The following is a 12,023-nucleotide window of genomic DNA, read 5'->3' as shown; positions in this document are numbered from 1 at the left end:
CTCTCTCTCTTTTTTTTTTTTTTTACAGAGATGTGATAGGCTATGTAAGTTTTTACGTAGCCTAAAACATCTGGGTAAAAAAAAAAGAAAAAGTGTACGCAAATGGCAGCGGCTACGGCCGCCGCCATTTGTGTTCCTTATTTTTCTTCGTCTTAGTCTATGTAAATATTTACGTAGACTAAGACGAAGAAAAATAAGGAACGCAAATGGCGGCAGCCGTAGCCGCCGCCATTTGCATACGCATTTTTTTCCCCCTTACCCAGAGCCCTCCGCGGCCGGAAACCGGCTGCGGACAGCCCTGGCCTGGGCCTGGCCAGCTGCTCCGCAGAGCTGCCACGGAGCACATCCGGCTGTCGAGGATTCCGGGGGGGAGGACCGGATCACCTCCCCCCCCCGTCAAGGATTCCTTGGGAAGGGACAGAGCACCTCCCCAGCGGAACCCAGCGGAGCCAGGTAAGTGGGGTTTCATACACCCCTAACTGAAGGAAACATGAAATCATACAGTTTAACTACCAAACATTTATGCCTGTTTTTAGAAGGAACGGCAGTCTTTACTACTCTCTTGTTTAATTCCCTGTCATATGAACACACCAGAAACAAAATAGCTTCACTTGATAAAAGTGTATCAGTCACACCAATTAAAAGCTGACCTCACCAAACAAATTGAAAAAGCTTTGAGGATCCAAATTCAAGGGAACGATACTGATTGGGGTGCTTAGCCGCATTGAACCGGATGGGACTGACTTCTGAGTAAACATGCATGAAGGACCTATTGTAAAGCCCTCTTCAAACAACCCCCATGTGTTCAGTGAACATGTGAGGACAATGTGGAATTGTGCCTACTAGCCATTACCCCTGATGTTGGCCAAGAGGCCTGGCGGCCACGCATTCAACAGCAATGTGGAAGGGGGAATGCATATGTATAGGTGTATACATGCCTTCAGTGTGGTGGCTCCCGTCCTGTGGAACTCCCTGCCTCTGGAGGTCAGGCAGGCACCAACACTGGGTTGGTTTCAGCACATCCTGAAAACAGCTCTTTTCCAGGAAACCTTCCTTGGTTAACCAGCCTCGGTTTTATTGGCACTCTTGTTTTTTTGAAGATTGATATTAAGATCATGTTTCATTCTTTTTATCTTTTGTTCATTTTATCTCTTGTTGTTCACTGATTTGGAATCTGTTTAGATGTGGAGCAGCATACAAATGTTGCCAATAAATACATACATACATACATACTTACATACATACATACATACATACAATACAGCTGCTCCATAGAAGCAGGAACCTGGACTGGCCAAGATTCTGACTCGGATGGAAGAGCCTTATGGGTGTAACTCTGTATGTGCATAAGTCCCCTTTCACACTACATCTGAATGCACAGCTCCAGGGGTATGTGGCCAGAGTGCCTGTCGGTGCCAATGTGTAGTTAGCACTAGCAGGCACGTTCACTACCTGTATGAGGGCTATCTGAATAAATCACCAACTGATCTAGAAAACTGCAGAACCATGCTCACACTGCCAATTTGGCTTGTAGTGTTGGACCACTGCTACGGGGCAGAAAAGTGTGTGTGAACTGAAGAAATCTCATCTTTTGGCCACTAGAACTACTCCCTCCACATGATTTCTCCAGTTTCTTTGACAAAAAAAGAACCATGACCTTGCGTGCATGTGCATGTGCATGCAACCATGCTGGCTTGATACTACAGCATTTCTGAAAAACACCAGGTCCTAAATCTGAAAATTAGTTCTTATCTCCTCTTTTTGTACTGCACTTTGGTTCTACAGATGGTGCTAAATTTGGGGTCTGGATGAACAGAAGAAACCGAAGAGTAGAAAATTAGAAAAGTAGTGAGCAATTGGAAAAAGCAGAGAAATGGGATTTTGTTTCTGCTGGAGAGTTCCAAACAAAATGGAAGTTGTATCCTATAGAATGGAATATTCTCAAAATGGCTTCAGGGAAAATATTTCAGGAAGAAAAAACACAGCTAAAGAACATTAAAAGAAACAAAAAAACATATAATAAGCTGCCAATGCAAAGAGGAGGTTTTCCCTTGGTATGTATTGAGCTGTAAAATCCTGACTTCTGTCTGGAAATTCAATTTTATTATGCAATATATTTTGGAGCAAATCTACAGCTATGGAGCCAAGACACAAGTGCTATAAGAAATGGAATTTTCATTACTGCAAAATCAATGCTGTAACTAACTTTCCACAAAAAAGCCTAAACTGCAGTGCATTTTTCCTAAAGTTTATCTTATGTTTTGGGGCTGATCCAGTTGCTTACTACATCCCCACCCCACCACTCCTCACATTCTGCTTGTGCCAATCAGTTACTTGACACAGCACCCCTTCCCTGGCATGCCTCCAACAAGCTGGGAGCTGCATTCACTGGAGGGCCACATAAAAATAGATGAAAGGGACCAACTAGACTTCTAGTTCTGATTTTTGTTGTTGTTGTTGTTTAATCAAAGCTTTCAAATAGTTTAACTTCACCTCTGATTTAGAATTCTGCATGCACACAGTGTATCTGTTTTGTCTTTACATTGTGGCAAGTGGAACTTGTAACAAAAAATTGCAGTATGCCCTCATCCCTTAACAAGAGGGCTTCTGTTCAGGGTTCCAGCCTCCTGGATAGTAGAAGTTATTAGGAGCACAAGCAAGCCTGTTTACTCCCCCCCCTTTTTTTTTTTTTTGCTTTTCTTTTCCAACTGACGCTCAAAATTTCATGGCTCGAGGAGAACACTTAGCATGCTCACTCATGTTCCTTGTTTGGGGTGTTCCTGTTTTCCTTACCTCCTTGGTTTTTGTAACTGTCCTCTGTTTTAAAGCAGGACATCTGGCCAGCTTAGATGACACCAAGCCCTTTCCAAACTCAATTCAAATTTCAGGAGGTCTGGGCCAAAATCAGAAAGTTTGTTTCTGAACACCCAGTATGATTATTCATTACCACCACTACTTTGGACTTGTTAGCATCTCTTGCTTGGTTTGATTTTGGCAGGTTTCATACAGGAAATCTCAAATATCACTGTGTGTTATCCAACAAAGACTGTGGGCATCTCTACACCAGCTTAACATCCTGCATTTATAATGGGGCTTTCTGCTTCTGTTTTAAATGCAGGATCACAACAACTCCCCTTTTCACCTGCTTCCTTTTCCCCCACTCTTTCCCCCTCTTTCTCCCCGTATCTGAGTCTTCCATTATCTTTCATTGATCTCGCTCCTCTTCACATGCTTTTACTCTTTTCATGGAGGAAACTGAAGCAGAACACAATGGGGTAATTTGATAGCTCACTATCTGAGATCTATTTAAAAATGGAACAAAGGGCATTTAGTGCAGGGGATGCCTTGAATGATTACCTTGTCATGTAAAGAACCCACAAACTTCCATGAAGGAGCATTCTCAATCGCAGGATAAAAGCTCAGTGTGAAGGAGCCCTGTAAGAGAGAGTGGGAGAGAGAGAGAGAACTGGCAAAACAGAAATAAATTGATATTTAGTTTTTATCAAATGTTTTGACTTCCACCTTTCCCAGTGACAGTAGAGGAGTGGAAGCACCCAGGGTGACAGTGATAGAATGTTATTGCTGTGTATGTCACTGCTACACACACACACACACACACACACACATCAACAATCAAACACTATCTAATATGTGTTCAGAGAAACGTCCAAACAGCGTTGTGATATATCATTATCAGTTATACTGTCAACTAGGGATGTACGGATTCCCCACCGTCAGTTCCAGTGGAGAATCTGTGGGGGGGGGGAGGCAATCCGTTCCTCCCCCCTGGAATCCTTGCGGAGTGGCTCCACTCCGCGAGGATTCCTCAGAGCCAAGGGCTGCCCCATTCCGCTGTCCACATGCGCCAGATTCCTCCATTTTTTTCGGCTCCCCAAACTTATGTAAATAATTCTGTAAGTGCTGCCGAAAAATCCTTTTCACACACCCACCATCGGTCTCCGTAAGAGGAAAGCCCTTTGCGGGGATTCCGCACGTAACTTCCGGTCACCTGACCTGACCTGACCTCACCAGACCTGTCCTGACCTCACCTCACCTCCCCTCCACAGACAATAAACAGAAGAGATGGAGGATTTCTGTGGACTTTGTGACTCAGCCCCAGCGAAAGAAAGCTTCGGGAAAATGCCTTGTAAAAAGGGTAAAGCCATTCGCATTCTTTTTCCTCCATTTCCGATTGACAGATTTCTTTTCGTAATTATTTTTTTAAAATACACCATTCGGCGGACAAAAAAAAAGGTCCGCGTGAGCTCCGGTCTAGGTCGACTGGGCCGCCCCATTCCAAGGAGGATTCCATGGACTGGATTTGTCAGAATTCAATCCCATTTAAAATTCAAGCGGAATTCTCTGATATCCCTGTCAACTAAGAAATGCTATTGCATATCTGTTATCACATTGTACAGTTCTCAGTTATCAACCATTGAACTAATACCTTTATCAACTGTTAGACAAATACCTTTACATTAAAAATGCTGGGCTTAACCTTTAAACCCTATGAGGCTTAGGACCCAAACATGTATGGGACCACCTTCTCCCACATCGGTCTGTACATTGACCAAGACCATCAGAATCCTTTCTTCAGGTGCCTCCACCATCTGAAGTGAGATGGGTGGTGAACCGAGACAGCGCCTTCTCATTAGTAGCCTTCTTGCCTTTGGAATGGCCTCTCCAGAGAGGCCCACCTGGTACCCTCATTACTACAATTTTGGCACCAGTCAAAAACATCTCTGCCTTCCCAGGCTTTTAAGAACTGCTAACGTTAGCATTTTTAACTCAGAGCAGTTTTGCTTTTACTATCTATTTGAATGGACTGTTCCTGTTTTAGTTGGTTATGGGTTACTCTGTTTGTTTTATTTTTTTATTTCCTGTATCTTTAAAATGTACTTTTATTGTTTCATATTACTTCATTGCTGCCTTGGGAACATAAATTTCTGTTGCAGGTGTGGAATATAAATCATGTGAATGAATAAATAAATATCAAATGCTGAAGTGAAATATCACTGGGGGTCAAATAAAGATCTAAATTACCCAGAGAATGTTTATGCACTCCGAGAATATCAGGAGAACACTCAACATCAAAATGAACAAAGAAGCATTTTGATAAGAATTTTTGGCTGCAACCTCCTTTCAACTGTATTCTGTTCCATTTGTGAGACTTTATTGCTATTAACATTATATCACATGTGACATGAACTCCTGCATCTTCAGTGCATCTTTTACCGGAATAACAGAAAATAAATGTTCTGTGCGCATTCCGATATTAACAAGCCCCTGCCCCAAGTTCTTTGGTTGTTCTGCTAGAAGTATTTTTCCACCTGAGAGAGTAAAATATATGTTATTAATCATATACCACCATAACAGCATTTTCCTCTCTCATCCCCAACAGCACATAAACGTTTTCTAAAAATAGAGACTTGTCAGACTGTCAAGCACTCTCTAATAATTTCCTGATTGAAGACTCCACGTGCTATATTTTATATTTTACATGGAAATGTTTCTGGGCACTGGATTCCTTATTCAGGACAAATTAACATGGCCATTTTTAGATATGAGCTGCGTGTTCCCCCCACCCTCTTCTGAGCATGTACAGAAGTAATTTTGTGATTCTTTTACCATGTACTCAAATTACCACCCCATGACAAATCTTTGGAAAGTGGATTCAACAATGGCCTGTTAAAATGTGCCCACTGCCCACACAGAGCAAAACCATCTAAACTTCCCATCTAATGAAGTCTTTTATTTATGCCTTTGTTTATTTGTTTGTTTATTACATTTCTATACCGCCCAATAGCCAAAGCTCTCTGGGCAGCTTACAAATGATTCCAAAGGCTTCACATTTAAAAATGTGTCAACTCAGTGTAAACAATGGCGCAGTTACCTAATTTTAGGCTCTGGACTTAGCGGTCTTATAGGGTCTGTACCTTCATGGACTTGAGTTGGTAATGTGTTACGTCAAATTGTGGTAAGCCAGTCCTGTTGGATTTGGGGACCCTTCCTGCTCATTTTGCTGAGTGGGACCCTGAACTTCTGCCCCAAAGTCCTACTCTGATGGCACCACTGACAGTAAGTAACATAAAATCATGATTAGAACTTTCTGCACTGTCTGTTTTTGGTGGTTTGGGGTACACATTTGCCGTGCATCCAACATCCATGAGCCACAACGTGCTTTAAGTAGTATACACAATTTCTGTACAGTGAACATTAAAGCGATAGTGGTGCTTGTTCCCATACACCCTGTTTTGCCTGTTTCTCACGTAGCATAGTTTTCCTTAGGGATGTACGAAAGTCACTTACCTTTCTGCGGATTATGTTCATGGTGGGGGGGAGGCGTTCCGTCCCTCCCCCCGGAATCCTTGAAAGCCAGCTGTGCTCCGTGACAGCTCCGTGGAGCAGCCGGCCAGGCCCAGGCCAGGGCTGTCCGCAGCTGGATTTCCGGCTGTGGAGGGCTCTGGGTAAGGGGGGAAAAAAATGCATATGCAAATGGTGGCGGCTACGGCCGCCGCCATTTGCATTCCTTATTTTTCTTCGTCTTAGTCTACGTAAATATTTATATGTAAAAACTTACGTAGCCTATCACATCTAGGTAAAAAAAACAAAAACGCGTAAGCAAATGGTGGCGGCTACGGCCGCCGCCATTTGCATTCCTTATTTTTCTTTGTCTTTTTTTTTTTTTTTACAGAGACGTGATAGGCTACGTAAAAACTTATGTAGCCTATCACGTCTCTGTAAAAAAAAGAGACAAGTCTGCAAATGGTGGCGGCAGCCGGTCAGAAGACCAGCCGCCGCAGCCGCTGCCACAGTCGCCCGGAACATCCGCCCCAGGTAAGTCTCATCCTGGGGGGGATCCGCAGGGGGGTGGGGTGGCGGCAGGCCATTCCACCACAGATTTCGGAATTCAGATTTTTGAATGCACTGGCATTTGGCCTCACCGAGATCCGTGGCAGAATTCTCTGACATCCCTAGTTTTCCTTGGTTTTGCTTCTAACATTTAAAGCTGTAATAACCATCGAGAAGGCACCAGGAAACCTTGCAGACCACTCACCACCCAGCTCACTTGCAAGCTAGTTCTGCCTCTGGACTCTGTCTAAGGCTGCAACCAAATTCTGCCTAGAATGAAATCTAAGGCCAAATTCGAGGTTTCAGTCAGGTGGAATAAGGTTCCCAGAAGCAGGGTAAAGGGAGGAACAACTAGCCAAATCCATATTGCTTTTAGTGGATACACTGAGCATCCAATCAGGAAGGGTTCTATGGTTTATGTACAAAACCCTTAGTGTCTGTGGGCAAAATATGCATACATGAATTTATTAAAAACCCAGTATGCATCCCTGCAGCAAACAATTGTTAATTGTTGTATGATGAAACTAGATGAAATCTATCTGCCTGATAAGTTGAGAGAGAGAGAGAGAGAGAGAGAGAGAGAGAGAGAGATCCTCCAGTGGGGAGTGAACCTTGAGCTGTAAGAATTTGGAGAGAAAACTCTACTAATTTTACTTCACACATTTTGTTGCTCAGCTACTGTAAATCTTCACATTTATTATTTTCAGGCTCTCTCTCATTTTAATGCCAGATGGAAAGATTGGCAGTTAAATAAACTGTTTCATGTGTTGAAGAGAATCTCTCATCCAGTTTTGAGCTAATCATCTGGCTTCAGAGCAAACAGTAGCATCAGATGTCTGACACATGCCTTCTAGAAGGGTTTGTACAATTTGTGGGGGAACAAAGAAGGCAGCTGAATCTCCAGGGTGTAATGTGCAAATTCAAATGCATGTTTTCATTTTTTGTGCTTATGGGCTGGATCCAGGATCTGCCTTCTGCAAGAGGAAGGGCTGTACCTGTGGAAGGTCCCTCTGCCCAGTTTTGAGGATCCCCCTTCCCCCCACACACACCACAGCTCACCCCATTCAGCAGGGCATTTTCAGAGGGTTGGAGGGGCTGCCGTGAGAAGGAAGGGGTTGCCAGGTTCACTCAGAGGTGGATCTACAGTATATTTGGGGCAAATGAGGCAGTGACTCTCTGCTTTTCCCCCACTGACTTGTGGCAGAAAGTCCCCCCCCCCACAACCAGGTACATTTGCTCCACTGCTTCCAAGTGCCACATGTGGTCATGTCCTGTACTTCTCTGGCAATCTCAGTAGAATATTGCGTATCTCTGCCCCACCAGCCCCAATGGGCACCCATTACCACTGGGCCTACTTCCATCACCACAGTGGATCTGAATCTGGATCCAACCTCTATATTTTGAAAATAGTCACACCAGATATTTCCATCCAAGGATATAGGACACCAGCAGTGCTGCAGCTAGCCCAGGGCCCTCCCAGGTGACTGCTAAGAGGTGAGATTATGTGGGAAGTGGCAAACAGGCCTGGCCTGGCATCAGCATCAAAGTTGTCATGAGTATGACAGTTCACCAGCCCTGAAGCTGCTCACCACAGCAACCTTTATTTCTTCCTCTTTTTCCTTTAACAACAAGAACATTATATAGTCAAGGGGTGGCCAGGCAGATTTGTACATGGTAACAGATGCTCATTGCTTTATTTTTACTTTAAAAAATATATTGTCTTTTTCAACTACAAAACTGTGCTTTTCCCCAAGAGAATGTGTTTAGCATCAGGGCAGCAGAAGCAAGCGCCGTTTTATTCCTATTCTTCTCATGATGGTGCTGTGATTTAAGTGATTTTAAGCAGTTGTAAAGCATGGAATAGTTGTGGACAGGGGAAGAGAGAACAATGGATGTTAGACCAACTCTAAAGTGTGTATGTGTAAGACTATTAGGCCCATGGTCTAAAATTACCTAGTTGCACCACTGGACACCATATGGTTAAAAACAGGGCTGTGTGCACGGACCCCCCCCCCCTTCACTTTGGATGCTGGTTTGGACCTTCCAAAGCAGCCCCATTTCACTTAAGACTGATTTAGACCCCATCCGCTCCCCTTCAGATTTGGATCCAAAGCAAAATTCAGATATCCAAATCATTCTGATATGATGTTTTCCCATTGATTTGCATTGGAAAATAGAAACTGCCATAACCTTTTCAGTTTTCATAATAAATACATGATATTTGGAGGCATCTCAGCCCCCATGGAGAGGATTCCACCTGCAAAATTTCAGACAGTTTGGCCCAGTAGTTGTTGTGCTAGGCAGAATTAAAATCCTATTTTTTTCAACTTAAACTCTCAAAGCATAGAGCTATAACTTTTCACTGTTATAGCAGAAGTGCATGAAATTTGGAGACCTCTCAGCCCCCATGGAAGAGATTCCACCTGCCAAATTTCAGACAGACTGGCCCTGTAGTTTTTGTGCAAGATACAGATAAAATGTGCTGTTCTCAGAAACTCAAACCAAAGATAATAAATGGATAATCAGAGAGTTAGGTGTGTAAGCAGTGATTAGGTGGAGGTCACTATCCCTAATCTCTGCTGTAGGTTTATTTGAAGTGCAAATAAACCTTCTCCCCTAGTACTACTAAATTTGGTAATCTGGGGCCCGATAAAGTTGGCATCCAGGCTGTGAACTGCCAATTTGCCACCTTGGACTTAAGATATGGTTGATTCATGCAACTGCCCTTTGGTAAAAAAATTAGGGATGTTAGAGAAATCCGCTGTGGATTCAAATGAGTCCGGATTCTTTGGAATCCAGCCTCAGGAATCCACAGCGGATCGGGACCACTTACTTCTGCTCCAGGAGGACTGGAGGTGGAACGGCACTCTGCTGCTTCTTCTAGCCAGAGCAGTTCGCCTCCTCCCTGTCCCTGCCAATTGCCTTTAAAAAAACTGTCTTTTTTAAAATAAAAAAATGGTAATCCTTGGGGGGGGGGGATGTGCCCATAGACTTATACACAAATAGAGTCATGAATCTTGCATATAAGTCTATGTGTCCATAGGCTTATACGCAAGATTCACTGCTCTATTTTGCGTATAAGTCTATGGGCACATGCGATCAGCAGGCTGTGCCCATAGACTTATACACAAAATAGAGTGGCATATAAGTCTATGGGCACATCCCCCCCATCCCCATTAAAAAAAAAGACTTTTTTTTAAAGGCAATCGGCAGGGACAGGGAGGAGGCAAACGGGTCTGGCTGGCAGGGGGGAAGGTAAGCGCCCCCAAGCCAGTTCCCTCCCCCAGAATCTGAGTGGAGTGGACCTACTCTGGAGGATTCCGCGGGGGAGAAATGGATCACCTCCCCCCACCAAGGATTCCCCACCGGAACAGACGGTGGGGAATCCGTACACCCGGAAAAAAATTTCTGTATTTCTAAAGTCTGGTCAACTTAATGTGCCTAGCTCCATCTAGGGGTGGGTGGATCACTTACCCCATTCTGGCTGGGGGGGTCCGAAGCGGGGGAGGCGACCCATCCCTCCCCCCAGAATCCGTCCAGGCCAGCTCCGCTCCTCGGTGATCCTGTGGGGCTGGCAGCCAGCTCCACAGTGCTGGCAATACAGCCAGCCGCCATTGCTGTGCCGTGTCGCTGTGCTAAGTCGGGACGCAAATGGCGCCATTTTGCATCCCTGTATTTTCACGCGATAGGCTATGCAAATATATACGTAAATATAATTTGCGTAGCCTATCGTGTGAAAACAGGGACGCAAATGGCGTAGTGGATGCCATTTGCGTCCGGACTTAGCACAGCGATACAACACAGCAATGGCGGTCGGCTGTATTGCCAGCGCTGCGGGGCTGGCGGCCAGCTCCGTAGGATCACTGCACGGAGGAGCCAGCCTGGGGCGTGAAGGTGAGTACTCTGTTCCACTATGGACCCCAATAGGGCCGGATTCTTGGAGGTCCGTGGCGGAATTCTCCAAAATCCCTAGCTCCATCTTTTCTAAATCCATTTAACTTCTTTCTCATTCTCTCTCAAATACTCTGATTGTAACAGTAGGATGCTGGAGAAATCTGCAATGGAATCAAGACCATGAAGACGCCTCATATTGGGCTTGCTTACTTTGCCACACAGTGGAGTATTATTTAAATAATAGATGTAGTGCTTTGCCCACTGTATTTTGAAATGTGGATGTGTGTAGTGCTTTGCTTGACCACAACACAAGCACACACAGAGACACACAGAGACACACAAGAGCAAAAGAAAAGCAAATACAGAATTACCTACAAGCAAAGAAAAGGGTTTATATTTTATTTTTTAGGGAAAAGATATAGAGTTCAAATATGGGAAGGGAAGGAATACAGGATTTAAGAAGTGTATGTATGTGTGGGGGGAGCCAAGAACAAAGAAAGGAAAATACTTTTTTTAATACATATATTTATTGTGTTTTTTTAAAAGGATCTAGCCAGAAAACTACAAAGAAAGAGTGGGAAAGAGTCCAGTGCGCGCGTGCACGCGCCCCCCCCCCAGATCTAGCCAAATAACTTCAGGACTGTCTCCAGTAACACCACCAGATCTCTCTCTCTCTGAACAAACACAGGTGTTGTTGTTTTTTTATCTCCAATGTATCCAGTATTCCTCCCCACTCCTCCACCACTGTCACTGATTGGAGACTGCTGGGTTATGTTCAGCCCCAATTTGGCAACTAGAGTTGCCATTCGCCAAAGCTCACTCCTCCCCCTCCCCCTACCTGATCTTTCTCAAGTTGATACATTTTGGAGACAGACTGTCTGGGCTCCAGAAGGCATCAGAAGAGCTCCAAATCTCCTAGGCAGACCCAGGCACTTTGGCGGTGACCTGCTTCACTTTGGAGCACCTTGGTGCTGGCCTGATTTGCTTCAGATTGCACCAAGGAACCCCCAAAGCACCCCGATTTGCTTCAGGATTTGGATTCAGCACCGAAGCGATTCACAGCCCTCATTAAAAATATTACAGAAACTGCACATTCTACTTGTGAAAAACGGGAACTGTGTGTACCAGGGGTTCAGAACCTCAGACCTGCTCTCCTGAGATCCCAATCTGGCCTCCATGGTTCCCCAGGTGGTCCCACCCCCTTCCGTTGGACCCACCCCATTTCTCCCAACCACCGATGGTTTGGTGATTTCCTGGGCTTTGTGCATATTATTCCC

Source organism: Heloderma suspectum, chromosome 4 (assembly GCF_057233095.1).
Source record: "Heloderma suspectum isolate Gila_16-S chromosome 4, 16-S_ref, whole genome shotgun sequence".
Lineage (NCBI taxonomy): Eukaryota > Metazoa > Chordata > Lepidosauria > Squamata > Helodermatidae > Heloderma > Heloderma suspectum.
Note: the sequence above shows the minus strand (reverse complement) of the source record.